Source organism: Orcinus orca, chromosome 2 (assembly GCF_937001465.1).
Source record: "Orcinus orca chromosome 2, mOrcOrc1.1, whole genome shotgun sequence".
Classification (NCBI taxonomy): Eukaryota; Metazoa; Chordata; class Mammalia; order Artiodactyla; family Delphinidae; genus Orcinus; species Orcinus orca.
This window is the reverse complement of record NC_064560.1, coordinates 55,602,527-55,627,672: the sequence shown is the minus strand read 5'-3', so window position 1 is coordinate 55,627,672 and position 25,146 is coordinate 55,602,527. Positions and strand designations below refer to the sequence as shown.

The 25,146-nt window shown below is 42.8% G+C and overlaps 1 protein-coding gene across 4 annotated transcripts in view; it reads right to left on the bottom strand.

Moving 5' to 3' along the window:
- The window catches only part of ENTREP2 (endosomal transmembrane epsin interactor 2), a 363,383-nt gene that overhangs the window by 326,373 nt on the left and 11,864 nt on the right, over positions 1 to 25,146 (bottom strand). The window lies entirely within an intron of this gene.

The following is a 25,146-nucleotide window of genomic DNA, read 5'->3' as shown; positions in this document are numbered from 1 at the left end:
AAAAAAAAAGTTATATAAATGTGGCTCACGCATCCCAAAACCCGTAAATAGAAGACTGAGCTGCCAGGATATTATGATGACGGTTTTGTACTTAACTCTTTTATTTACATGCCTTCTTGTTCTGAAAAATATTTCAGGGGTTTTATTTCACCGTGACAAAAGGGTTGCTTTAGCCACAGTACAGAAGGAAAGGATAAAGAAGTATACTACTTTTTTTTTTTTTTTTTTTTGTGGTACGCGGGCCTCTCACTGTTGTGGCCTCTCCCATTGAGGAGCACAGGCTCTGGACGCGCAGACTCAGCGGCCGTGGCTCACGGGCCCAGCCGCTCCGCGGCATGTGGGATCTTCCCGGACCGGGGCACAAACCCGCATCCCCTGCATCAGCAGGCGGACTCTCAACCACTGCGCCACCAGGGAAGCCCTAACAGTCACTTTTTAAATTGATTTTATTAAGGTTTTTAAATTGTGGTAAAATATAGTACATAACATAAAATCTACCATCTTAACAATTCTTTTTAAAAAATTTATTTTATTGAAGTAGAGTTGATTTACAATGACGTGTTAATTTCTGCTGTACAGCAAAGTGACTCAGTTATACGTATATGTATTCTTTTTCATATTCTTTTCCATTATGGTTTACCACAAGATATTGAATACAGTTCCCTGTGCTATACAGTAGGACCTTGTTTATCTATCCTGTATATAAATAGTTTGCATCTGCTTAACAACTCTTAAGTATTCAGGTCTGTGGCATTAAGTACATTCATATTGTTTGTAGCCATCACCACTCTCCAGTCACAGAACTCTCTTCATCCTACAAAACTGAAACTCTGAACCCATCAGACACTAGCACCCCACGCCCCCTCCTCCCAGCCCCTGCCACCCATTGTCCTACTCTCTGTCTCTATGGATTTGACTAGTCTAGGGCCCTCCACCATATAAATGAAGTCATACAGTATTTGTCTTTTCGTCTCTGGCCTATTTCACTTTACATAATGTCCTCAAAGGTCATCTACGTTGTAGCAGACTTCTGCGTTCCCTTCCATTTTTTTAAGGCTGAATACTATTCCATTGTATGTATAGACCACAGTTTGTTAGCCATTCATCCATCGATGGACACTTGGGCTGCTTCCACTTTTTGGCTACTGTGAATCATCCTACTTTGAACGTGGATGGGCAAATATCTCTTCGAGTCCCTGTTTTCACTTCTTTTGGGTGTATACACACCCAGAGTAACTTCTTACTTTTAAAGACACCCTCTACACTGAGTCAGTCATATGTGGTTTACAATAGGAATCCGGCACAAGCTGAACGAAAAACGACTGTGTCAACTAAAGCAGCACGTACACCAGGGGGCTCCCACCGTGCCTGTGAACCAGACGTTGACCCCTGCTCCCGGGACACACCTCCGGGGCTCACACCTCCTGGGACACACCTCCGGGGGCTCTCACACCTCCTGGGACACACCTCCGGGGGCTCTCACACCTCCTGGGACACACCACCGGGGGCCCACACCGCAGCTGACACAGGTCATGACCTCAGTTCTAACATACGACATAATTTGGTCTTAGGAACTTGGTGAGATAGTTTCCATTTTTCCCTTCAAAGTTACCTAGTGGGGAAAAAAATGCTGTCTTTGACTTTTTTTTGCAGAATTTAAAATTTAGCTACCAATTTAAAATTTAGAAGCCAATGACACATTTCAGGCTTAGAAAAGACACCAAAAATTTCCCCCAAAGAACTTTGCTCAAACCTGCAATCTCTCTTTAAATTTCATAATGAAGGTGACCAACAAGGTTGGCTTGATTCTACTACCAAAATAGTCTCAAATTTTCTATCCTCTTTCTTTGTTCTTTTTTTAAATTAAATTATTATTCATATTTTCTGTAAATAAGTGTTTATTTTTTAAAACATTTTTTATTTTTTTAAATTATTTATTTTATTTTTTATCTTTTTGGCTGTGTTGGGTCTTTGTTGCTGCGTGTGGGCTTTCTCTAGTTGTGGAAGCGGGGACTACTCTTCATTGCAGTGCATGGGCTTCTCATTATTGTGCCTTGTCTTTGTTGTGGAGCACGGGCTCTAGGTGTGCGGTCTTCAGTAGTTGTGGCATAAGGGCTCAGTAGTTTTGGGCTCTAGAGCGCAGGCTCCGTAGTTGTGGTGCACGGGTTTAGCTGCTCCACAGCATGTGGGACCTTCCCAGACCAGGGCTCAAACCCGTATCCCCTGCATTGGCAGGTGGATTCTTAACCACTGCGCCACCAGGGAAGTCCCAATAAGTGTTAACTTTAACTAGAGGTGTTTACAAAACACATTCTCTTAAATATAACTTGTAAATATTTTTATTTTATTATATATTTATTTTGTATAAATTTACTTTATTAAAATATTTCTACTCTGCATAATTTTATTCTACACACTTAAATGTGAAAAATTGATCCAGGGCCCTTTAAGGAACTCATTAATTTTATAAAATACAGTAATACTGCAGAAGGATGACTCAGAACATTCTCCAAGCCAGATAAATAGATACTAGAGTAAGGATATTTGCACATTCAGTATTAAATGGCACACAGAACAAAATAATCCATGGCTAGTTCAAATTCAAATTCATAGAGACAGAATGTAGAATGGTGGTTGCCAGGGGCTGGGGGGAGGGGAGGGTAAGGAGTTGTTGTTTAGCAGATATGGAGTTTCAGTTTTGCAAGATGAAAAGTGTTCTGGAGGTTGGCTGTACAACAACGTGAATGTGATTAACACTACTGGACTGTGCACTTAAAGGTTAAGATGGTAAATTTTATGTTATGTGTATTTTACCACAATTTTTAATTTTTTCAAATTAAAAAAAAAATCATAGTTTTTGCATAACTAATGCTAGGCAGGACTGGCAGCTGGTCAGCAGGAGAAGACTGCTCACAATTACTCATAACTCCACAGGCAAGAAGCAGAGATCCTGGTTAGAGTAAGGTGTTAACGTCCACTTCGGAGAAGAAGGGGTGCAGCTCTGAATTCAGTCCTGGATTTCCTTAAGTGTAACAGTGACATTTACTTACACTTAACAGTCCTGATGCTAAGGTGCCTCACGCAATCAACGTCAAATAAATCTGCTACCTGCTAAGCAGATGTGTAGACTGAGAAAGAGCTGTGGCTGGCTGTGTATGCATAAACGTAACCAGGCATGAAAGGTACTGGTTCCTAGTGACACGTGTCTACACTGGTGGTACCAGGTGGTTGAATGTGAGCTTAAATTTGAATACCTAACTGGCCCTTCGAATTTCTTCAAAAACAGTCCCTATGATATATAACTAAAGCTAAATATTATCCTGTGGACAGAAGGTTGCCTTTCACACATCTAAGATGTACAACTAAAATAAGCAACAGCTGCCCAATCTTGTGGGTAGATCATAAAATGTTCAAAGTTGGGACCGGTTGATGAAATTGACGGATGCACTGGGACACTTCTCTGTCCAAAGTTCCAGCTGACTTTCCAGAGCAGCTGTTTAATTTCCACAGATACATAATGCAATTATGGAAAAAGGCGAATTCAGAGATTAACCAAAGAGGGAATGCAGGCATCTCATAATTTTCAGTATGCCTTGAAATTATGCTGTCAATCCTAAAACTGTGCAAGAGGTCAAGAACAAGAGTATGGAATATAAAAAGTATCCTGATAAAGGCTGCCAACACAACCATCGTGGGCCAAAAGAGATAACAGAAAAAATTATACTATGAATGATAGGAGAGTTTAAGACTCAAACTTTGTGACAGTGAAGAAGAAAACAGAATGAAGTGAGGGGATAAATGCAGCTACCATTGGTTAGCTATTTTATGGAAGCGACATTTATTATAGTGTTTCTTTTCTCCAAAAAGATGCTGCTTAACAGAGGGTGGTCTTTATAAGAGAAGGTATGTCATTGGTTTTACGCTATGGTCATTTACTATGTGGTGAGCCCAGTCACTTTTGCCATAATGAAGAACAGTTTGTTGCTGAAGGCCACACTGTCTCTCACTTTTTTATTATTAATGTGATGCAAACTCTTCTGATGAAGCGAGAATACAGACTTTTTTTTAAAATCAATCAAATATGGACACTGTAAAGTCAACCTCTAGTACTACTAATAAACAACTGTCTAACTGAAAACTGTTACTCCTAAGCAGATCCTAAGCATTGTTTAACATGTTTAAGATTGGTGTCATTGACCACGCTTACCTGAGAAGAAAACACGTGATCAATTTAGGAAAACACTGAAAGTACACGTAATAACTCTGCATCACTACTAGACATTTAAATTTCACAAAGACAAACGAACTGGGAGCAGGAACCAAATTTGGAGTAAAGATAACAGAGGCAAAGGAAGGTGAAGGACCAGATATAAGTGGCAGACTGGTGAAGAGGAGGTAGATCTCACCAAATACATGGCCAAGGGTGCTGTCACTTCATGAAAACAGCAGAAGAAGGTGTGATGGAGCTATGAAACTATGATTAACCTATCTAGAAACACAGATAATAATAAAACTAGAAGACAGAAAAGAGGAAATTTTTAATAATAAAAAGCAATGGAGCAAGAGATAAAGAGCATTCAAGAGAAAGTCATTCGGAAGACAGGTAAAGAGGGTCCAACATATATATAACTGGAGTTCTCAGCAAAAAGAAACACTAAAAATTATAATTCCTGGGTTCACTAAAAACTATAATTCCTGAAGTTAAAAAAAAAAGATTTAAAACTAGGTATCAACTCAATTTTTTAAATGGGTAAAGTACTTGATTAGACATTTCTCCAACGAAGATATACAAATGGCCAAACAACATGAAAAGAGAGTCAACATCATTAACCATCAGGGAAATGCAAATTGAAGCCACAATGAGGTATCACCTCAAACCCATTAGAATGACTACAATAAATAAATAAATAAATAAGTAAATAACAAGTGTTGGCAAGGATGGGGAGACCTGGAATCCTGTGCACTGCACATGGGAATGTGACATGGTGCAGCCACTGTGGAAGTTGCATGGCTGTTCCTCAAAAAAATTGAAAAGAGAATTACCATATTACCCAGCAATTCCACTTGTGGGTATACACCCAAAAGAACTGAAAGGAGGGACTCAAAGAGATACCTGTACATCCATGTTCACAGCAGTATTATTCTCAACAGCCAAAAGGTAGAAACAACCCAAGTGTCCACTGATTGATGAACAGATAAACAAAATGTGATCTATGCATACAATGGAATATTATTCAGCCTTAAAGAGGAAGGAAATTCTGACACCTGCTACAACGTGGATGAACCTTGAGAACATGATGCTAAGTGAAATAAGCCAGTAACAAAAATACAAATACTGTATGATTCCATTTATATGAGGTCCCTAGGAGAGTTAAATTCATAGAGACACAAAGCAGAATGGTGGTTGCCAGAGGCTGAGGGGGAGGAAGGAACAGGAAGTTGTATAGAACTTCAGGTTTGTAAAATGAAAAAGTCCTGGAGATTGGTTGCACAGCCATGTGAATATACTTAACAAGACTGAAATGTACACTTAGAAATGGTTAGGATGATACATTTTATATTATGTATATTTAACCACAATTTTTAAAAACTAAATTAAACTACATATCAAAAGAGCACATCATGTAGCTAAACACAGACACACACACACAAACATACATGCAGCAGACTAGCCACACTAAGACATATTCCAGCAAAATCATTAAGGAAGAAAGGATAATGGTACTACAGAAGCACAAAAAGTTACCTCCAACACTTTTATACTTTCTTTGGGAAAAAAAACTGTACCTTGATGCAAGTAAGAAAAGAGTTGTATTTTTCATTGTAGGAGGTACATAAATGGGGATTTATTATATTACCCTCTATGCTCATCTGCATGCTTGAAATATTTGATCACACATTCACACCTATTGGCTCCCATAACTGAAAAGGTCAGAGATTAATGCTGTCTTCAGGACAAGTTTGAACCAGGAACTCAATGTCACCAGAGTCCCAATTTTTTCTCTACCTTCTGCTTTGAAGTCTCATCCTGGGCCCCACAAAGAAATCCTCAAGCTTTTCTTTTATGGTGACTAAGTATCTGTGGTGGTTCCCAGTCTCAAACCACCATTCCATAGCAAGCCAGAGCATTTCTTCTAGAAATTCCATTTAGGTCCTGGAATTCACTCTCTCACATTGACTGAAGTTGGGTTCCTGAAGCAATTGCTATGACAAGACAGTGGGTACAATGATGAGTTTAAACTTACTAGGACCCACTCAAGGAGTCAGAAGTGGGGTCAACCCTAAGAATGGAAAAGGGAAACGGAGATGAACAAAGGAGAAACGGATTCCGTGAGGCACCTGCAGCATCTCTGACAGGGACCGTTGTCCTTGTGGTAGCTTCTCAGCTTCACAGACACTAGCCCTCTGCTGACCCCTCTGGGACCCCCAGACATGATCAGACACACCTGTGTTTGCTGTGAGGCCATACGAGGCCCCTGCTTTGCTACACATATATAGTAGGATTCATATAAAAAGCACAAGGTCCTTTAGAGATAGGACAACTTTTATAATACTCACCTGAGGAAGACAAAACAAATTAGAAATAATTTTCCCTCACTTCCTCCTAATCCTGACCAAGAAAAAAAATGAAGGGAAAGCCAGCACATAATTAAAATAGAGTTGATAGTCAATGAACAAGTCCTACTCAAAGATGAGAGAGGCTGAAAACTTCCCCTGGGTACTCACTCCATGAATACTCATTCATCTACTGCAAAAGCAACTCATCAATAATTTAACTCACTTAAGAAAGGATCTTTCCCATTATTTTATCTGGATGCTATCTTATCGTGATGTTTGGAAGTCTGACAGTTACCAAAGCAGATAAAAATACTAATGCTCTAAATGCTAAGATGATCATTAATAATACATTTGGACTGAAGCTTTCTTGATGACTTTTGCTTCCTTGTTCTTGCCATAAATTAGCTTTTTTAAAAAAAGCTAAAATCTAAAGCATTTGCAGGACTCTAAAACCACCAGAATGTAAGTGAACTAAGTCTGAGCAAGACAAATATATGATATCACTTGTATGTGGAATCTAAAAAATGATACAAATTAACTTATTTACAAAACAGAAATAGACACACAGACACAGAAAAACAAACTTACGGTTACCAAAGGGGAAAGAGGGGGAGGAAAATACTAGGAGTTTGGGATTAGCAGATACACACTACTATACATAAATAGATAACCAACAAGGACCTACTGTATAGCACAGGGAACTATAGTCAATATCTTATAATAACCTATAATGGAAAATAATTTGCAAAAGAACGGATTTATACACATGTATAACTGAATTACTTCTGTACACCTGAAACTAACACAACACTGTAAATCAACTATACTTCAATAAAAATAATAATAGTAATAATAAAAACCCACTAGAATGTAAGCACACTCTATTTATTTTTTTATTGGTAATATTATTTTTATTTATTTATTTATTTTAGGCTGTGCTGTGCAGTTTGGGGACTCCCAGCATTGCTTGATCACCCCTCCTACATCTGGACAATGTCCCCAAGGTAGAAGCAAGATCCTGCTGTGCAGGATCTAGTTCCCCGACCAGGGATCAAACCTGGCCCCCCTGCACTGGGAGCCCAGGGTCTTAACCACTGGACCTCCAGAGAAGTCCCAGCACACTCTAATTTAAAACAAAATTCATCACCAAAAGTTAACCCACCTAATAGTGATGTTCTTCGTGCTCATTTATCTTTCTCCAAGGCCCGACTGACAACAGACTCATTCATTCATTCAGGCGGCAAACATTTACTAAGTGTCTTACACATTCTGGAAGGGATCTGAAACACCACACTTCCTGAGCCCTTTTTCACAGATGAGGAAAATCAGGTCAAAGAGTGTAAGTGATCTGCCCACAGGCACGGAGCTAATAAACACGAGAAGTCACAGAAGCAATCACGTGTCCTCAACTCCGCCTGATGCCCTGGCTGTCCTGGCACGCCTCCTCCCTTGTGCCTCCAACTCGGTCCTCCTCCCGACAGACAACACTACTATAGGAGGTGTTACTATAGGAGGCGTCTGTCTCCAGTTTGGGGACTCCCAGCATTGCTTGATCACCCCTCCTACATCTGGACAATGCCCCCAAGGTAGAAGCAAGACCTCATCCAGCCCCCTTGCAGTTGGGCCTCAGGCTTGTGACTCAGCTTTGCCATCGGTGGGCACAGCGGGGAGGCAGCAGTGGCTGGTGGAGCTGCTGGCACTCGATCCCCAGCAAGCACGGTGTCTGTGCTGAGTGGTGGTCACAGAGCTGTCTTCACTTGTCACAGCCCAGCGCAGTGCTCCTGGCACTGGTCCTGGCTACATGGACTTCTGCGAAATTGGCTACAAAAACGGACTCTGTTTTTTGCAGCTAAGAACCCTGACTGCTATTCCACCTATGTACTCAATTATCCAAATGCTCAGCAGATATGCCTCAGAGCTATATTCAAAGTAAAGGGAGCCTCTGCTCGGAACTTCACTATGCATCCCCAGTTCTCACCTACCTACCCAAGTCACAAACTTTAAAAAATATAAATGCTTCTTTTCTATAAAAAAGACAATGATGGAAGGAGAGAATGGGCTTGTGCCAAAATGTTCCTGTAGGCATATTTGGGGAACCTGTACTTCTTTGCTTTATCGAACAACCTTTATTCATCCTTTTATAAACAAAATGTCCCATTCATAATTGCAAAAACATTTTCCTTCGGTGCAACAAGTTTTTTTGTTCACATTTTCAATAAACTTATATAGATCAAAAACAGACAGAGGGGGACTTCCCTGGTGGTCCCGTGGTTAAGATTTCACCTTCCAATGCAGGGGGTGTGGGTCCAATACCTGGTCGGGGAGCTAAGATCCCACATGTCTCATGGTCGTAAAAACAAAAAATAAACCAGAAGCAATACTGTAACAAATTCAATACAGAGGGCTTCCCTGGTGGCACAGTGGTTGAGAGTCCGCCTGCCGATGCAGGGGACACGGGTTCGTGCCCCGGTCTGGGAAGATCCCACATGCCGCGGAGCAGCTGGGCCCGTGAGCCATGGCCACTGAGGCTGTGCGTCCGGAGCCTGTGCTCCGCAACGGGAGAGGCCACAGCAGTGAGAGGCCCGCAAACGGCAAAAAAAAAAAAAAAAAAAAAAAAAAATTCAATACAGACTTTAAAAATGGTCCACATAAAAAAAATCTTAAAAAACAAAACAGTACATGTACTTTTAGCAATATGTACTGAATTGTCAAATGCCTCCTTACTTTAAAGAAAAAACATTCAGAAGATGGCACAGTGAAAACCAATACCAAATATCTTTCCCCCCAAATTTAACAACACAGCAAAGCTGGGCCCAAGCCGCCATCCGAGCTGCACAGCAAGTCCCCACAGCTCCGGCGCTGCCCTCCTTGGAAGCAGGAAGCAAGCGAGAAGGAAGTTAATAAAATCCTGAACAACCTCACCAACAGCCACCAACTTCAGAGAATAGCGGAAGGGAAACAGCTGATGCAACCTTCAGAGAATAAGGAGAATTTCCCCCAACACTTCTGTGTCATCCCAGAAATAGAAAAAAAATACTGCGACTCCCACAGAGAGGAAAGCAAGACACTCTTTCCAAGGGTTACAGCAGGGAAATGTTTAAAAATGACATTGCAAAAGGAATCGTCTTCTCAACTGGACAGGATGGAGGGGGGAAGGCAAAGATGTCTAAGGGCCTTCATTTCCTCGTCTGTCTAAGATAGGGCCTAAAACTGGTAAACCCAGAAAGAGTCTTCAACTTGGTATTTAAAGTTAAAATGTAACAACAATAACAACAAAAACAACACAAAAACTAAAAATAAGAATATAAGAAACAAAACTCAGGAAATAGAAAATGTGATAATTTTTTCATTTTCATAGCAAGCAAACAACAGATATAATTTAAGAATTGCTAAACCATGAAGGAGAAGGTTATATCTAATAAATACACAGATTTAGACCAGTAACCACTGTAAAACCTAAAAGGAGACTAATGCACCTGGAGAAACACCACAAATATACACTCAGGTAACAAAAAAGGAGGAAAAATGCAATTAAAAAATGAACGATATGGCAGCCAGGGTGATAGAATTCGGACCCAATGTATCTGTTTTATCCCCAAATGCAAGTGACACAGAATTAGGGTGACTGGCAAATGATAGGTTGCATCTGGTAAGCACAAGAGAAAAGAGAAAGAGAAAGAAAATGAGAAAGAAAAAAAAAAAAAAGAAAGAACCAAGGGGGAAGGAGCACCATCACATTTTAACACATAGTGAATCGAAGTCCATCCATTAATTCATTGAACAAATGCACATCAACTGTGTACAGGTTCTCACAGGCCAGGCTTTACAGGCAGAGTAGTGTACAGAACCTTCGTCTTTATGCGGTTTCAATTTTAGTGAGACAGACAAACAAACAGAAATTAACAAAAATTAATTTCAGGTAATATTAAGTGCTCTGAAGGAAAATAAAAATCGGGATAAGAGAGTGGAAAGAGGATGGTCAGGGAAGGCCTCTAGGAGGAGGTGATGACAGAGCAGACCCCAGCGAAGGGTTTGGGGCTTTCCCACTTACTTGCTAGGTTTATGAACCATGCAGCCTGTTCTTGGGGCAATTTGCAAAATCTGCCTCAATCTAAAATGCACGGACCCCTCCACCTAGAAATCTGTTGGCTAGGAAATTCCCTATGAAGGTGCTTACCCAAGTCAGCATATACTTTCAAAGTAAGTTTTAACAGGAATGGAAATCACCAAAGTGTCAGATCAATAGGCGTTTATTAAATAAATGATGTTCTAGTTATTCAATAGAGCACCACGAAGATTTAACAAGAAGTACGCTGAAAACCACAGAGCCACATCGTTCAGTGACAGTAGAAGGCTGAGAACAGGGCACAGGGTATCTCCCCTTCTGACTCACCCAGGGACCAAAAGACGTCCTCTTCCTTGGAACACCTCTGGGGAAGGGAAGGAGACTTCAACCTCTCATTCTGTACCTTTCTGAGTCCCTTGAATTTTCTAACAAGATGCTGTACGCTTCCTGTTTGTCCTGTAAACACCCACAGCAGTTATCTGGGCTGTGGATACAACACATGTGACAGCTGGGGCTGTGTGACAGCTTCTCCCCAGAGAAAGAACTGAGGTTGCCATAGAGGCGTGTTTCCTCTTCTGGGAGTCTTTATATTCTCAAAAACTAATGATAGTTTTTAAGTAGAAAAGATTTAAGGAGAAAAGCACTCTAACAACAAAAGACGAAATGGTGCTAAAATACTCCCATTCTCTTGATTATATGAAAGCCTGCAAAATCCTACCGCAGAGCCCAGGCAGTGAACACTGCTCTACGTAAAGGCAGCCCTTCCCCACTGTTCACAGGACCCCTACCCCAGTGATCCGGCCCCCGACGTTCAGATCCCCCACCCAGCCCCGTTGGCACGTGCCAACCAGTTCAGACCTGGGAGAGAAGAGCTGTGGGCCAGGCCCTCCCGATGACCCTCCGAGGGCAGCCACTTCTTCCCCCGCCCCCCGCACCCCTCCCTGTCCCCTCTTTCCAGAGCTCAGCAGGACCTGGGTCTCCCTGAGCAAATCAGACACATCTCTGGTGATACACCGAACAATTCTTTATCCACCACCGCTCTGCCCACACCCTCCACTGCAGCCCCCAAATCTTCTGCACGTGTGCGATAGCTTCTCCCCAAAGAAAGAATCAAAATTCCCCAAGAACAGAGACAATAAGTATTTCCCAACTCATGGGTTTATTCAGTATTTTCATCACCAGAAAACGTCAGGAACCAGTTTTTCCATGAGTGGTGAGAACAAAACTTTACACTGAGCCTTGCCTGCAAGATCACTCGGGGTAACCCCCCAACCCCCCCCCCCGGCTGACTCGTTCGTGCAGGTGTCTGGCGCCCTGACCTCCTCAGATTTTCCTGTCTCCATCATGATCTCCTCCTCCATTCAAGGGTTTCTCCCCTGAAGGGTTCTCTCCCCTGGCTTCAGCCCTACGCGGTCTCTACATACACAGACACCTGTAGCACCGAGAACGTTCAGAAGTTCACCACTCCAAGTGTGACTCGGGGGGTCGGGCTGTCGTAAGGCGAGGACTGGAGCAGCCATCTCAGGCCCAGAGCCTCTGTCCCATGACAAAGGGATGGACACTCTGTCCCTGGACACCTGGCTGTGCATGATACACCGTGTGGCCTTTCAAATGTGTCCACATGCAAATAACCCATGAAGAGCTAGCTTCACTCACTTACAAAGAACACAAAAGTACAAGACGAGTCTTTCTACTGCTTGCGTGATGTGAGTTCTAGGCGGCTCCTCATGTCCAAACCTGGCAGTCCCTCCCCTCCCCCCCATGCCCCACCCTTGCGTTGAGGGAGGGTCCCCAGCCAGGCTCCCTGCATCCTGTATGGTGCCCCCACTGGGCTCCCGAGGGCTCTTTCAGGCCAACAGACTCAGATCAACACCACCTTCGGTGACCCTGACTTTGACTCGCAGGGAGCTGGGGTGGGATTTTGGTTTCTTGCTCTGAAAGCTCAGAGCCAGATGCAAACGGATCCACCCCATTCCTGGCCACTGGCTTCGCAGAAGGGGTGGCAAAGGGTAGAGCAAGAGTGAGACCCGCTCCCATCCCCGGCCCCTCTCCCCACCTCCAAGCCCTCCCTGCATCGATGCAATGAAGCGACCCGTTCCAGACTCTAGCCGGGATAAAGCAGCTGCCCCGGAGCGACCCAGGTCTCCATGTGACACAGGGGAGGAGGGGCTGGCAGGACTTCTGGACGCCCAGACCCACTCGACAGTCCACTCGACAGGCGGTGTGCAGGGCTCACTCGGGACCGAGGGGGAATACATCACTCCTTGTTGAAGGGTCTGCAACGTGAGTCCACCTCAGTGACCCTGCTCCACTGCCAGGACCCTGGGGCAGGAGCCGGGCCCTCTGCAAGCTCCCCTGGGCGGCCGGGTTCCCACGCTACCCCCTTGCCAGAGCACCGGGGTCTCAGACCTGCCCCGATGCCCAGAAACCTGTGCCCACTGCTCTCATTTACCTTAGAAGGTTACGCTGTTTACATTCTCCAGTAAGCTTAATGAGTAAAATGACCATTTTCTATGTATTTACCAACATATAGCAGAATCTGGCTTGGAAACAGACTCAGATCCAGTCCCCACTGTCCACAAATGAGAAAAGCAATGCTCAGAGGTGAAGAATTAGCCAAGTCTTTCTTCAGTCAGTCCACAGACTTTTTCTTAATTATTTAAAAAAAATGTTTAATTGAAGTATAGTTGATTTATAATGTGTTAGTCTCTGGTGTACAGCACAGTGATCCTGTTTATATATATATAATATATATATAAGTAATATTTTTCAGATTCTCTTCCATTATAGGTTATTTTAAGATACTGAGTAGAGCTCCCTGTGCTATACAGAAGCTCCTGTTCTTTACCTAATTTATACACAGTAGTGTGTATCCACTAAACCCAAACTCCTAATTTACCTAGTTCTTAAAGGCTGGGTTGGTCCAAACTGCTGGGTCCACCACCCCAGAACTCATGTGACCTTTCACATATGCATTTTTCAAGATGACTCTGGACAAGGTGTGAAGGGCAGACGGGGGGACAAGAGTGGAAGTGAGAAGCCAGGTAGGGGCCATGGGAATGATCTGGAAAAGAGATACACATGGGGGACAGGCATAGATACTTGAGAGGAAGAGTCAACAGGACTCGGGGACCGACAAGACGTGGGTTAGCTGCTTTGAGGAACCGGGTGGGTGTTGAGTGGGGAGTGGTGAAAGCACCCCCGAGACCCAGGAAAAGACACCTGCATGGAGGGAGGATGAGGAACTTGGGTGGGGACTCCTGAATTTGGTGCTGAGACTCGTCCAAGTGGAGATGGGAAGGGGGCAGTGCGTGTCTCAGAGGAGGGAGAGAACGGTCTCAAGTGCGAAGAACTCTGTGAGTGAACCAGGCGCCCACTGGTGCAGGGAGAGAGGAGCCCCCCTGAGAGGTGTAGCCCACCCGGGCGCATGCCCATCCTGCAGGGTCAGCCCCGCCCTCGGCGAGTCTGTGGCAGAGGTGGACCTCAGGGGACAAGGCAATGTCACCAACCCCGGCGAGCGGACCACTGGCCCTGCTGCCTCTGCCCCAACCTCATCGCATCTTGGGCGGTGGCCCTGAGGATCCTGAGCCTGGGCCATGGTCTGCACAGCGCCCACTGCGGATGCTCTGACCTATCATCTCATCTAGGGGCGTCTCTCTGCCTCCATCCACTGAGGGGCCCTCACTCCGAGCTTCCTTTGACATGCCTCACATGTACACAGAAACCTCCAGACGTCTTTATCCCACACACAGGCCACGGGAAATCTCGGGCCCAATCATTTAGATGAGGGGTCAGCAAACAGTGGTCCGTGGGTCAAACCTGGCCTGCTGTGTTTTTGTGAACAAAGTTTTGTTGGGGCACAACGACACCCATTCACCTACGAAGTGGGTAGGGCTGCTTTCACACTGCAGTGGCAGAGTGGAGTCCTTGCAATGGAGATCACCCCGCCCACAAGGCCTGAAACACCTACTGCCCTGGACAGAAAGGTTTCCTACCCTGGTCTAGACACTTCCTTCCTCAGCGATGCCTTGTGGCTCCTGCATCAGACTGGAAAGCATGAAGGGTGAAAGGGCTCCAGCAGCCCTCCGAGAGGTGGGGGTCTCATCCACCCACCTGGAGCCCGCCATGTGCAGTGGGGTGAGATGCCAATGTACCGTGTCCCTTCTCGGGGACCCTTTCTCTTTAATTTCAAAAAGAGTCTTTTAATTGTTCAAAATTGCACAAAACAACATCACACCATGGTAATACTGAGTCACTGGGGTTACTCTACAATAGATGCACGGCATACCGTTTCCAGAAACAAGAAATCAAAGGGCGCTCGGGTAAAGGGATGGGGTGGGGGTGGGGGGAACAATGGGACCAGGTGATGGGCTCCAAAGTAACTAAACGTGATGTTTCCACAGCAAAATACACTATAAAACAACAAACCAGAGGCCAGAGGGAGCCAGTAGGGGGCAGGGGGTGCAGAGGCTGGGGTCTCCGTAGCCACAGCTGCGTCTCCAGGGCAGAGAAAGGGGCTTTGAAAAGATTGGCCGCTCAGGGACCCAAGTAGCCTCTTCGCTCCAGCTTCTCAGGGTTCTTCTCTTACCCCCAGAGGGCTTTCTGCCTCCCCTTCCTGACGGCGTCCTGCTAGATGGAAAAACCCTTCCATCCTCCGTTTACCAACACAGTGCTTAAGACTAAAACAATCTTCAGGCCTTTAAGCTTTGCTCTCAGTAGATAAAGGAGAGCTCCCGGCACTGAAAGATTCCTTTTCTCTCGTAAAAAAGCCTGGTTTTCATGACTGTTGTCTCTCCAGAGACTCAAGGAAGTCAGTGTTGGGACTCAAAGCTGAGGAATGAGTTCTCTGTTCTCTTACCCTAAAGCCATGAATGTCCTCGAATGAATGGGTGAAAGAGCTGCAGGGTAATATGATTTACAGGAAGTTTAAAAATGGGTCCCTTTAAATTCTCAGAAATATTGTTCTTGCAATAACTAGAGTGAGGGCCAGAAAGTTGACACCAGGCAGTGGAAAGAGGGGTGCAATGCAACTTGGGGAGCTAGCCCAGGATGCAAGGGAGGCAGTTCTGCCATCCAGTCCCAGATCGTGTGAGCTGCTCCCCCTGAAGTTCTCTGCCAAGGCAGCTAATCTGGGTGCCAGAGAAGAAAAACAAGATCACTGAAAGATGTGAAAAAAATTTAAGCTCAGTTAACGGTGAAGGAACCGGAGGGAAGATTCTGGATCAGTGTATATGTGAGAGAAGGTTTTGGAGATGAGACCCCAGACCACAGGTCCCAAGGGCAAAAGCAAGACATGGGACCCAAAGAGCAAGTGACTACAGTCTGTCTGCAGAACTACAGATGGGCCTCAGACCCCCAGACCCCCTGCTCTCAACCCAGACTTACAGCACTGGTGTCTGCTCTCAGGCAGAAACCAAAAGAATGCTGTACGCACCAAAGAAACGAGCTTTCTGCCTCGTCTGCTTCCAAAGCGAGAATTCACACCCCAGAGCAGATGCTCTCTCAAGCACATGGGAGGAGAGTTCCCACCCAACATCCAAAGGTGAAGCTGCCAGGTGACCTGCTTTGCCCACACCTAGACAGAGCGAGGTCAAGCCCCTGTTCAATGGGTAGGACAGGAAAGCAAGGAAAACATGCTATGAATCAACTAGTCCCTCAATGATAAACCCCAAAGGACACCAAGAACAGCCAGACCATTAGGGATAATCAAAACCACAGAAGAGGCAGATTCAGAAGAAAAAAATAGAAAAACGCTAGAGGAAACAATTCGAGAATAAGAAGAAACCTTCTTGACTTAATTAGTACCCTCAGGCAGAAATGGAAAATAATGCAAACAGAAAATAAGAGGAATATTAAGAAAAATTAGCAGAAAAGATGAAAGACAGCATCACAATCTTAATTATGGTTACTGTATCAATACAGGGTTCATCTCCCCCGGGTGGTTACCAAGCTGTGCTGGTGTCCAGAGAGGCTTGGAACAAGGGTGCAGACAGTTAGCCAAATCAGAATGAAATGCAGAAACTTGCAACTGATGTTGACCCATGCTGGAGTCCCAAACAGAGCAGGGGAGACCTACACCACTTTGTCAGATGGTTTATAGAAAGTGTTTGCACCTGTTCTCTAGGTTTTTGTTTTTGAACCTGGTAGCCTCGTTTTGGCTCTGTAATCAGAAGGATAGAAAAGACCCCGCCTCAGATGAGACAGTTGGTCTCAAACACCTTGGGCTTCACAATTCAAAGTGCATCCTGTGTGGCAGAGGAAGGCCCCTGGGTGGGGGCGGGGGGGGGGAATCCAACTTCTGTGATATCTGCTTCCCTTGCCTTTCAGAAAAGCCTTGGGATTGACATGTACACATTACTACACTTAAAATGGATAACCAACAAGGACCTACTATAGCACAGGGGACTCTGCTCAATATTATATAACAACCTAAATGGGAAAAGAATTTGAAAAAGAAGAGATATGTGTGTTTGTATAACTAAATCACTTTGCTGTACACCTGGAACTAATACAACATTGTTAATCAACTATGTTCCAATATAAAAAAATTAAAAGAAAAGCAAAGGCTTACTCAAGTGCAGCCTGCAGACCCCCAGGGAGTCCTTTCCATTGGCCAACCCTGTCTCTGCTGCAATTATTTTTTAAAATTTCAACACCTGATCCAGAAGCTGAAGCTGAAACTGAAGAAATCTCTCAGAGGATAAAGTAAAAAGTAGTGGCATGGCAAATAGGAGAGAAAAGTTAGGATGCCCAGAAGATCAACCCAGGAGGTCAAACAGCCAACAAACAGAAGTTCCGAGAAAATAGAAATAAGGAAATAATCAAAGAAAAATATTTCCAGTATCAAAGAAGGGACACACTGAGTGCCTACGTCCCTTCACGAAATACTGTGAATCAGGACACCAAGAGTCAAGAGTAGACCCTAGAAGCTTCCAGAAAGGAAAAACAGGCTAGGTCACCAACGGAAGAAGATGAATCAACACAGGATCAGACCTCTCGTCAGTGACATCTGATATAAAGACAATGGCGCACCTGCCACCAAAGAAGTAACAACAGGGGACTTCCCTGGCGGTCCAGTGGTTAAGACTTCGCCTTCCCATGCAGAGGGTGCAGGTTCAATCCCTGGTCAGGGAGCTAAGAGCCCACATGCCTCCCAGCCAGAAAACCAAAACATAAAACAGAAGCAATATTGTAACAAATTCAATAAAGACTCTAAAACTGGTCCACATCCAAAAAAAAAATCTTATAAAAAAAAAGTAACAACAGAAAGGTTGAAAATATTTAACTCCAAGGAATGGGGAAGGCGGGAGCTAAGGATTCGATTTAGCACTTCGATTTGCACCATTCCATGCTGCTTTAATTTCCATGAAATTAAGTCAATAATACTTTTATCATCATCATCACAATCACCATCAAAAAACAGAGAGAGAGACATTGCGTGCTTTCACCAGAATATGTGATATCACGGCTCTTTCTCTTAAGCTCTGATTTTATGCGTCTCACCTGAGAGGCACACCATCTGGACCACAGGTGTAATTCTTGAAGTCACCGGGCAGGTGCCTTGCTCAGGGGCTTTCTGGCTTTTTGTTTCATTTTCTTTTGGTTTTTGTTATTCTTTATACAGAAAAAAGATAAAGCATCATATATATATACACACACATATACACACATATATGTATTATATTTACACATTCTCTTTTTTCGAAGAGAAAGTCAATCTTCAGAAGCTATTTACCACTAGGTATGACAGACTCCAGCTCTCTTAATCCACTCACACCTCTTGGGTGTTACTTCCTCATCTTGAAAAGGGTCAGCTCTGAGCCTCACAAGCTGCCTCGGCACCAAAAGGCAATGACAAGCATGGAGAGAGGCCCTGGGGACACCAACGCTGAATTTAATGAATTGGCAGGTGAAAAGCAGATGCTTTGACTTTTTCTGAGACTGGGTCAAACGTTAGTTCCTACAAAGGCAGTGTCCCTTAGTGAACAGTTGTAAAGAGCTGTGGGGGGTATAATTGAAAAAAAAAGATGTATTCTTTTTAAATCACAAGATTCTGATGAGTATATGCTCTTTATTATACGTATTATACTTAATATACATATATAGTATATGCTGCTTATTAACATGTTAAACAGGGACCATTCTCAGAGTCCTTTCAAATTCTGAGGGTTCCAAAAATGTATTTCAAAATCGCTATTTGTATCACTATCAAAGCCATTAGCTACAATTTCTCATTACAGATGAGAAACAATACTCATCATTACGTCGCATCAATGTTTTTCAAAAAAAAATTTGCTTTTTCATGAAGTCCTAAATTCTCTATACTTTTTCTGTAAAAGGATGAGCTGAAATTTTAAGGGTTTATCTTCGAACAATTAAGTTGCTTGTCTCTGTGATAGATAATTACGTAATAGGCTCTGGTAGCTGCTGATGCAAAAGAAGTAGTTTGTTTACATTTATCATGTACTTGACTGAAGGCATCCCCCTCCCCACAAAATGCCAGTATCCCCAATTCCCGTGGTCTCCACCTCACTGTACTGCACCCTTTAAGTGAAATAGGACACTTTCATCGTCACTTGGATGCAAAGGAGGTAAGAGCAGGCCATAATGATCAGCTGAAGCTATCAAGGTTAGATGGGTAAAGTGCCTAAATGCAGAAACAGAATTCAGGCAGGCTTGAGCCTGGGCATGTCTCGGACAGTGGGCCCGGAAATCTCACCTTCCCTAGGAATTGTACCTGGTCGCTGGAAAGGAAGGTCTCAGGGCTGCACTTGGTCAGCACACAGGCAGGCGTGCCTCCAGAAAAGAGAACAGGAGGCATTACACATATGGCCCCTGTGGGGAAGGTAAAAGGAGTTCTCCCAGGACCAGAGGGTCCTCACTTCATCAGGCAAACGTCTCAGCAGAGGGTGTGGTCCTGCAGGCTGGAAGGCAGCCCTGTCACAGCCGCCTCTGCATCTTCCCTGCGGCCCACCATCTCTCCTTCCATCACTGTCACCCCAATGCCAGCTCTGCAAGAGCAAAGTGCTCGCATGTGGTTTGAACTCATCAACAAATATGGAAATAATACAGAGTCGTCTTAAGAACCCATCACCAGCTTTATTATATTTTCCTGACTCTGCAATAAGACCCTAGGATACACTACTTTTTGAACTTTTCAAGATTCAAATTCAAACTTATCCAATAAAAGACTGAAATCTGAAGCAAAAAAAAGTTCTCCCTCACATACTCAAATTATGTAGACTATATAATGTTCAAAGTCTGTTTTCTTTTGAACTCATCTTTCAGAATGAATCAGGGACACAGAAAAGTTCCAAAGGTTTCATCCTGCGGGGTTTGCAGGATAGGAGGTGAGGGGGTGGCCAAACTAAGGGATGAGAAATTACAAAGAAACCATTTGGCTTGAAGGAGAAGGCTAGCAATGATATCTATCATTCAATTGGGTGTGCTAACAGAAAATTCAGATTTCAATCGATTGTCAAAGATGAAAATATAACTATTAGGAGAATGGAGATGCACAGGAGAAGGGGTTTGGGGAATGGAATAAAAATCAAAATGGGCAGAAAATCTAAATATTTCTTCAAAGAAGACATACAGATGGCCAAAAAGCACATGAAAAGATGCTCAACATCACTAATTATTAGAGAAATAAAAATCAAAACCACAATGGGGTACCACCTCACACTGCTCAGAATGGCCATCATTAAAAAGTCTACAAATAACAAATGCTGTAGAGGGTGTGGAGAAAAGGGAACCCTCTTGCACTGTTGGTGGGAATGTAAACTGCTACAGCCACTACGGAGAACAGTATGGAGGTTTCTTAAAAAACTAAAAATAGAATTACCATATGACCCAGCAATCCCACTCCTGCACATATACCCAGAGGAAACTATAATTCGAAAAGATACATGTACCCCAATGGTCATTGCAGCACTATTTACAGTAGCTAGGACACGGAAGCAACCTATATGTCCATCACCAGAGGAAAGGATAAAGAAGATGTGGTACATATATACAATGGAATATCACTCAGCCATAAAAAAGAATAAAATAATGCCACTTGCAGCAACATGGATGGACCTAGAGATTATCATACTAAGTGAAGTGAGTCAGACACAGAAAGGCAAATATACAATATCGCTTATATGTGGAATCTAAAAAAAGGGTACAAATGAACTTATTTACAAAACAGAAGCAAAGCCACGGATGTAGAAAACAAACTTATGGTTACCAGGGGATAAGGAGGGGAAGGATAAATTAGGAGATTGGGATTGACATATACACACTACTATATATAAAACAGGTAATAAGAACCTGCTGTATAGCACAGGGAACTCTACTCAATACACTGTAATGGCCTATATGGGAAAAGAATCTAAAAAAAAAGAGTGCATATATGTATATGTATAACTGATGCACTTTGCTGTATACCTGAAACTAACACATCATTGTAAATCAACTATACTCCAATAAAAAAAATTTTTAAAAAGCAGCTTGAAAAGAGATATGTGTACACCCGTGTTCATAGCAGCATTATTCACAATAAGCCAAAAGGTGGAAGCAACCGAAGTGTCCATCAACAGAAGAATGGAAAAACAAAATATGGTCTATCCATACAACAGAATATTATTCAGCCTTCAAAAGGAAGAAAATCCTGATGTGTGCTATCACATGGATGAATCTTGAACATATTATGCAAAGTGAAATAAGCCAATCACAAAGGAAATACAACTGTATGATTCCATTACAGGAGTTGCCTGAAATAGCCAAATTCACACAGACAGGAAGTAGAAAGGTGGCTGCCAGGGGCTGGAGGTGGGGAAATGAGGAGTCATTGTTTAATAGGGACAGAGGTTCAGTTTTACAAAAGTTCTGGAGAGGATGGTGGTGACGGTTGCACAATCGTATCAATGTTCTTAATGCCACAGACCTGTATGCTTAAAATGGTTAAAATCATAAATTTTATGTTATGTGTATTTTACCACAATTTTAAAAATACATATTTTTTTAAAAAATTAATTTTATCAATCCAGCAAAAAGAAAACAGTAAAGTATAATAATAAAGTCAAAAGGAATGACTAAATCTATCACACATCTTAATAAATGGGAATGGCCTAAATTCCTTGAGCTGTCTAACTTAGAACAAATCTTTCCTATGCTAGTCCGCAGAAAAATACGGAGAGCTCACCAATTTATGTTACAAAGCCAGCACAACATAACAAGGTTTAATAAAGATAGTGTATGCTTGTGTACATGTGTGAACGCACAAACTCCAGACCAATTTTGTATGTGGCTATGGAAGCAAACATCTTAATATTACAGCACATGGATTCTAACAATACGTTAAAAGAGTAAGTGATAAGGATGACTCCAGAAAGCCAAGGATAATTCAACATTAGGAAATCAATCAACATCCTTCAGTACGTCAATTACTTAAAGAGAAAAACCAAGAGATTACATAAACAGATGACACCTGAAAAGTTCAGCAGTCATTCCTTGTAAGAATTCTGAACAGGAAACTACGTAAGTTTGACTTTTAAATTCCTAATTTGAATACTGGACTAGAGAGCAGGTGAGGGAAATATTTACAAAGAACATTCTGGGGACAACTGGCAAAATTTGAATATGGACTGTGGATAGTGTTGGATCGATGTTAATTTCCTCACTTTTACGGTGGCTTCATGTTTATGTAATGCCTATTTAGGAAATATACACTGGAGTATTTAGGGGCAAAGGGGCATGCAACGTACTCTCCCGTGATTCAGAAAATATATGTAGATGGAGGTATCAATCAGTCGACCAATTGATTGTTCAGGGGGTTTGGGGGTCTGGAAACGACAAAATGAAAGGGGCAAAATGTTAATAATTGGTGAATCTGGGTTAAGGATATATGGCATTCTTTGTACTTTTTTGCAACTTTTCTCCAAGTTTGAAATTACAGCAAAATTTAAGTCATCAAAATTACCTACCTAATAAGAAATAAAAGCAATGAAACTAAAGCTTTTCCCAGTAAATTCAAGAGCAAGACATGAATGCTTCCTTTCACAGTACCATTAAAACTGAAGATTCCGATTAATGCAATAAGGACAGGAGTAAGCAGCATACGACAAATATTGAGATATGAAAACACTGAATATAAAGAAACAATTATTTATAGATGATATGGATGTAGAAATGGAAAGCACAAGACATTTACTTTAAAAAGTAGAATAAATAATTTCAAAATAAGAGAGAAAAGTCAACAGTTTCTCTGTATAGGAGCAGTAAGTCCTGGAGAAGGGGAAATTTCAACGACAACACAAACACACACCACAAAAGCACATTTGACAAGAAAGGTACAGCAGCCATAGGACAGAGGGTTAGAACACTTCACCTGCTCAAATATTTAACATTCATATTAAAAACGTTAATCACTGAAGCAAACTACAAAGATCCAACATTACATTGTATCACGAATAAGCAAGAATATATGAATCCTACCTTGCCTGGTACCAAGAGTGAGGCCTCAGACATAGAGAACAGACCTGTGGTTGCCAACGGGGAGGGGGATAGGGGAGGGAAGGATTGGGAGTTTGGGGTTAGCAGATGCAAACTACTATACATAGGATGGATAAACAACAAGGTCCTACTGTATATATAGCACAGGGAACTATATTCAATATTCTGTAATAAACCAAAATGAAAAAGAATGTGTATATGTGGAAAACTGAATCACTTTGCTGTACAGCAGAAATTAACACAACACTGTAAGTCAGCTACACTTCAATTTAAAAAGAGAGAGAGAGAGAGAGAGAGGCCTGCTTTCTTTTTATTTGAATTTGCCCGGTGTATCTTTTCCAGTCCTTTTATTTTTGGCCTTTCTAAATCTCTTCATTTTAACTCTATCTCCAGATCTTGCTTTGTTAAGTCAACCTGAAAAACTTTTTAAACTAGGTGAATTAAGCCCATTTATATAATGTTAGTACAGTCTGTATGTGTGGCATCAGCTTTGCAGATTTTTAGCCTTATATTTATAACACTGACGCACAAACTCAGTCTTTTTGTCCGTGGGCTGCAGTCTACTTGCTTCTCTCTCTGTGTTTCTGTAGGTACGTAGGAAGGATTTGGTTCTAGTTGCTCCTTTTATATTACTACCTTATATAACTCCCTTAGCACCCTCCACTTTTGGATATTATTACCTCCCTCCTATGAGCAATAATGTAATTAGCTAGTAATTGCTTCTCCCCCGCCCCCCGTCTCCCCACCCCCACCCCCGCCACCTGCTCTTCCTAAAGCATCCATTTTAGTCACCAGTATTCAATCTGCTGTTAATCTGTATGGTCTTCAATAAACTTAACCTTCCACTTCTTGCTTTGTCAGTTTCCAGAGACATTTTTCCAGCCTAGCTCACCCCAATGTGCCAATTAAGGAGCTGATTCTACTTCTCCCTCATCTCCTTCCATTTATTTTTCTAGCTGTACGGTTCCACATAACCCAAACGTCTAATGCTATGTATTACTCTGCCTCCCTTATTGCTATCTTTGAGTTTTAATTCTACAGTGAAACCTAGTCATTGTTCATCACTAGACCTTATGAAAAGCTTCACCATCATTGAACAGTTTTCTGAAGCTCACTCTCTAGTAAACAACTATGAAAGGGCTCACTAGGGGGAACAGTCCCAGAGTTCTTGCAAATTCATAACCCTCTCTCTGTTTCTGCTTTGTAAATAAGTTCATTTGTATCATTTTTTTTTGATTCCTAGAAGTGATATCATGATATTTGTCTTTCTCTGACTTCACTTAAAGAATCTGAAAAAGAATGGATACATATATAACTGAATCACTTTGTTGTACATCTGAAACTCACACAACATTGTAAATCAACTCTACCCCAATACAAAATAAAAAATTAAATTTAATGAAACAAAACTCTATGTCTCTGGCCTTTATATTTAAAGGACAATTCTCTGAAGACAGGATGCTTGGCTCACAAAGGAAGCAGATTAAAAGCACTGAGGTTTTATCCCAGGTGGAGGAAGCACACACCACCCTGTGTCTCCCACTGATTGCAGCCGTGGACCTGATGGGATGCAGAGAATAGACCACTGGGAAACTCAGAGCAAAACAGCAGGCAGATGGGTGGAGAGCGCTGGAACTCCAGTTACTACCACAGTGGCAGAGGGTTGTCATTGCTCCCTCTTGAGCATGCATACCCCAGCCAAAATGCAACACGGCCCAAAACCCACAATTGAGCATGCGGGCAGACAGACAGGGCCCGGGAGAAGCCCCCGAGCTCTGGCTCAAGGATTTGGAAATCGGCTCCCTAGTGCCCAAAGAGAGTGAGCAAATCCCCAGTGTTTTTGCTTCTGGGTTTCTCTCTGCAGCACTCTCACACCCCAGCACCCAAGCAACACCACAGCAGAAACAGGAGCTGGCAACGCACAGAAGACCCTTCCCCTTTGCCTGCTCCAGAGGAGGGGCTTGGTCCCAAGAGGGCGGGACAAAGCCTTGTTGCTGGTTCTCTCGCTTTGTCCCCCCACTGCA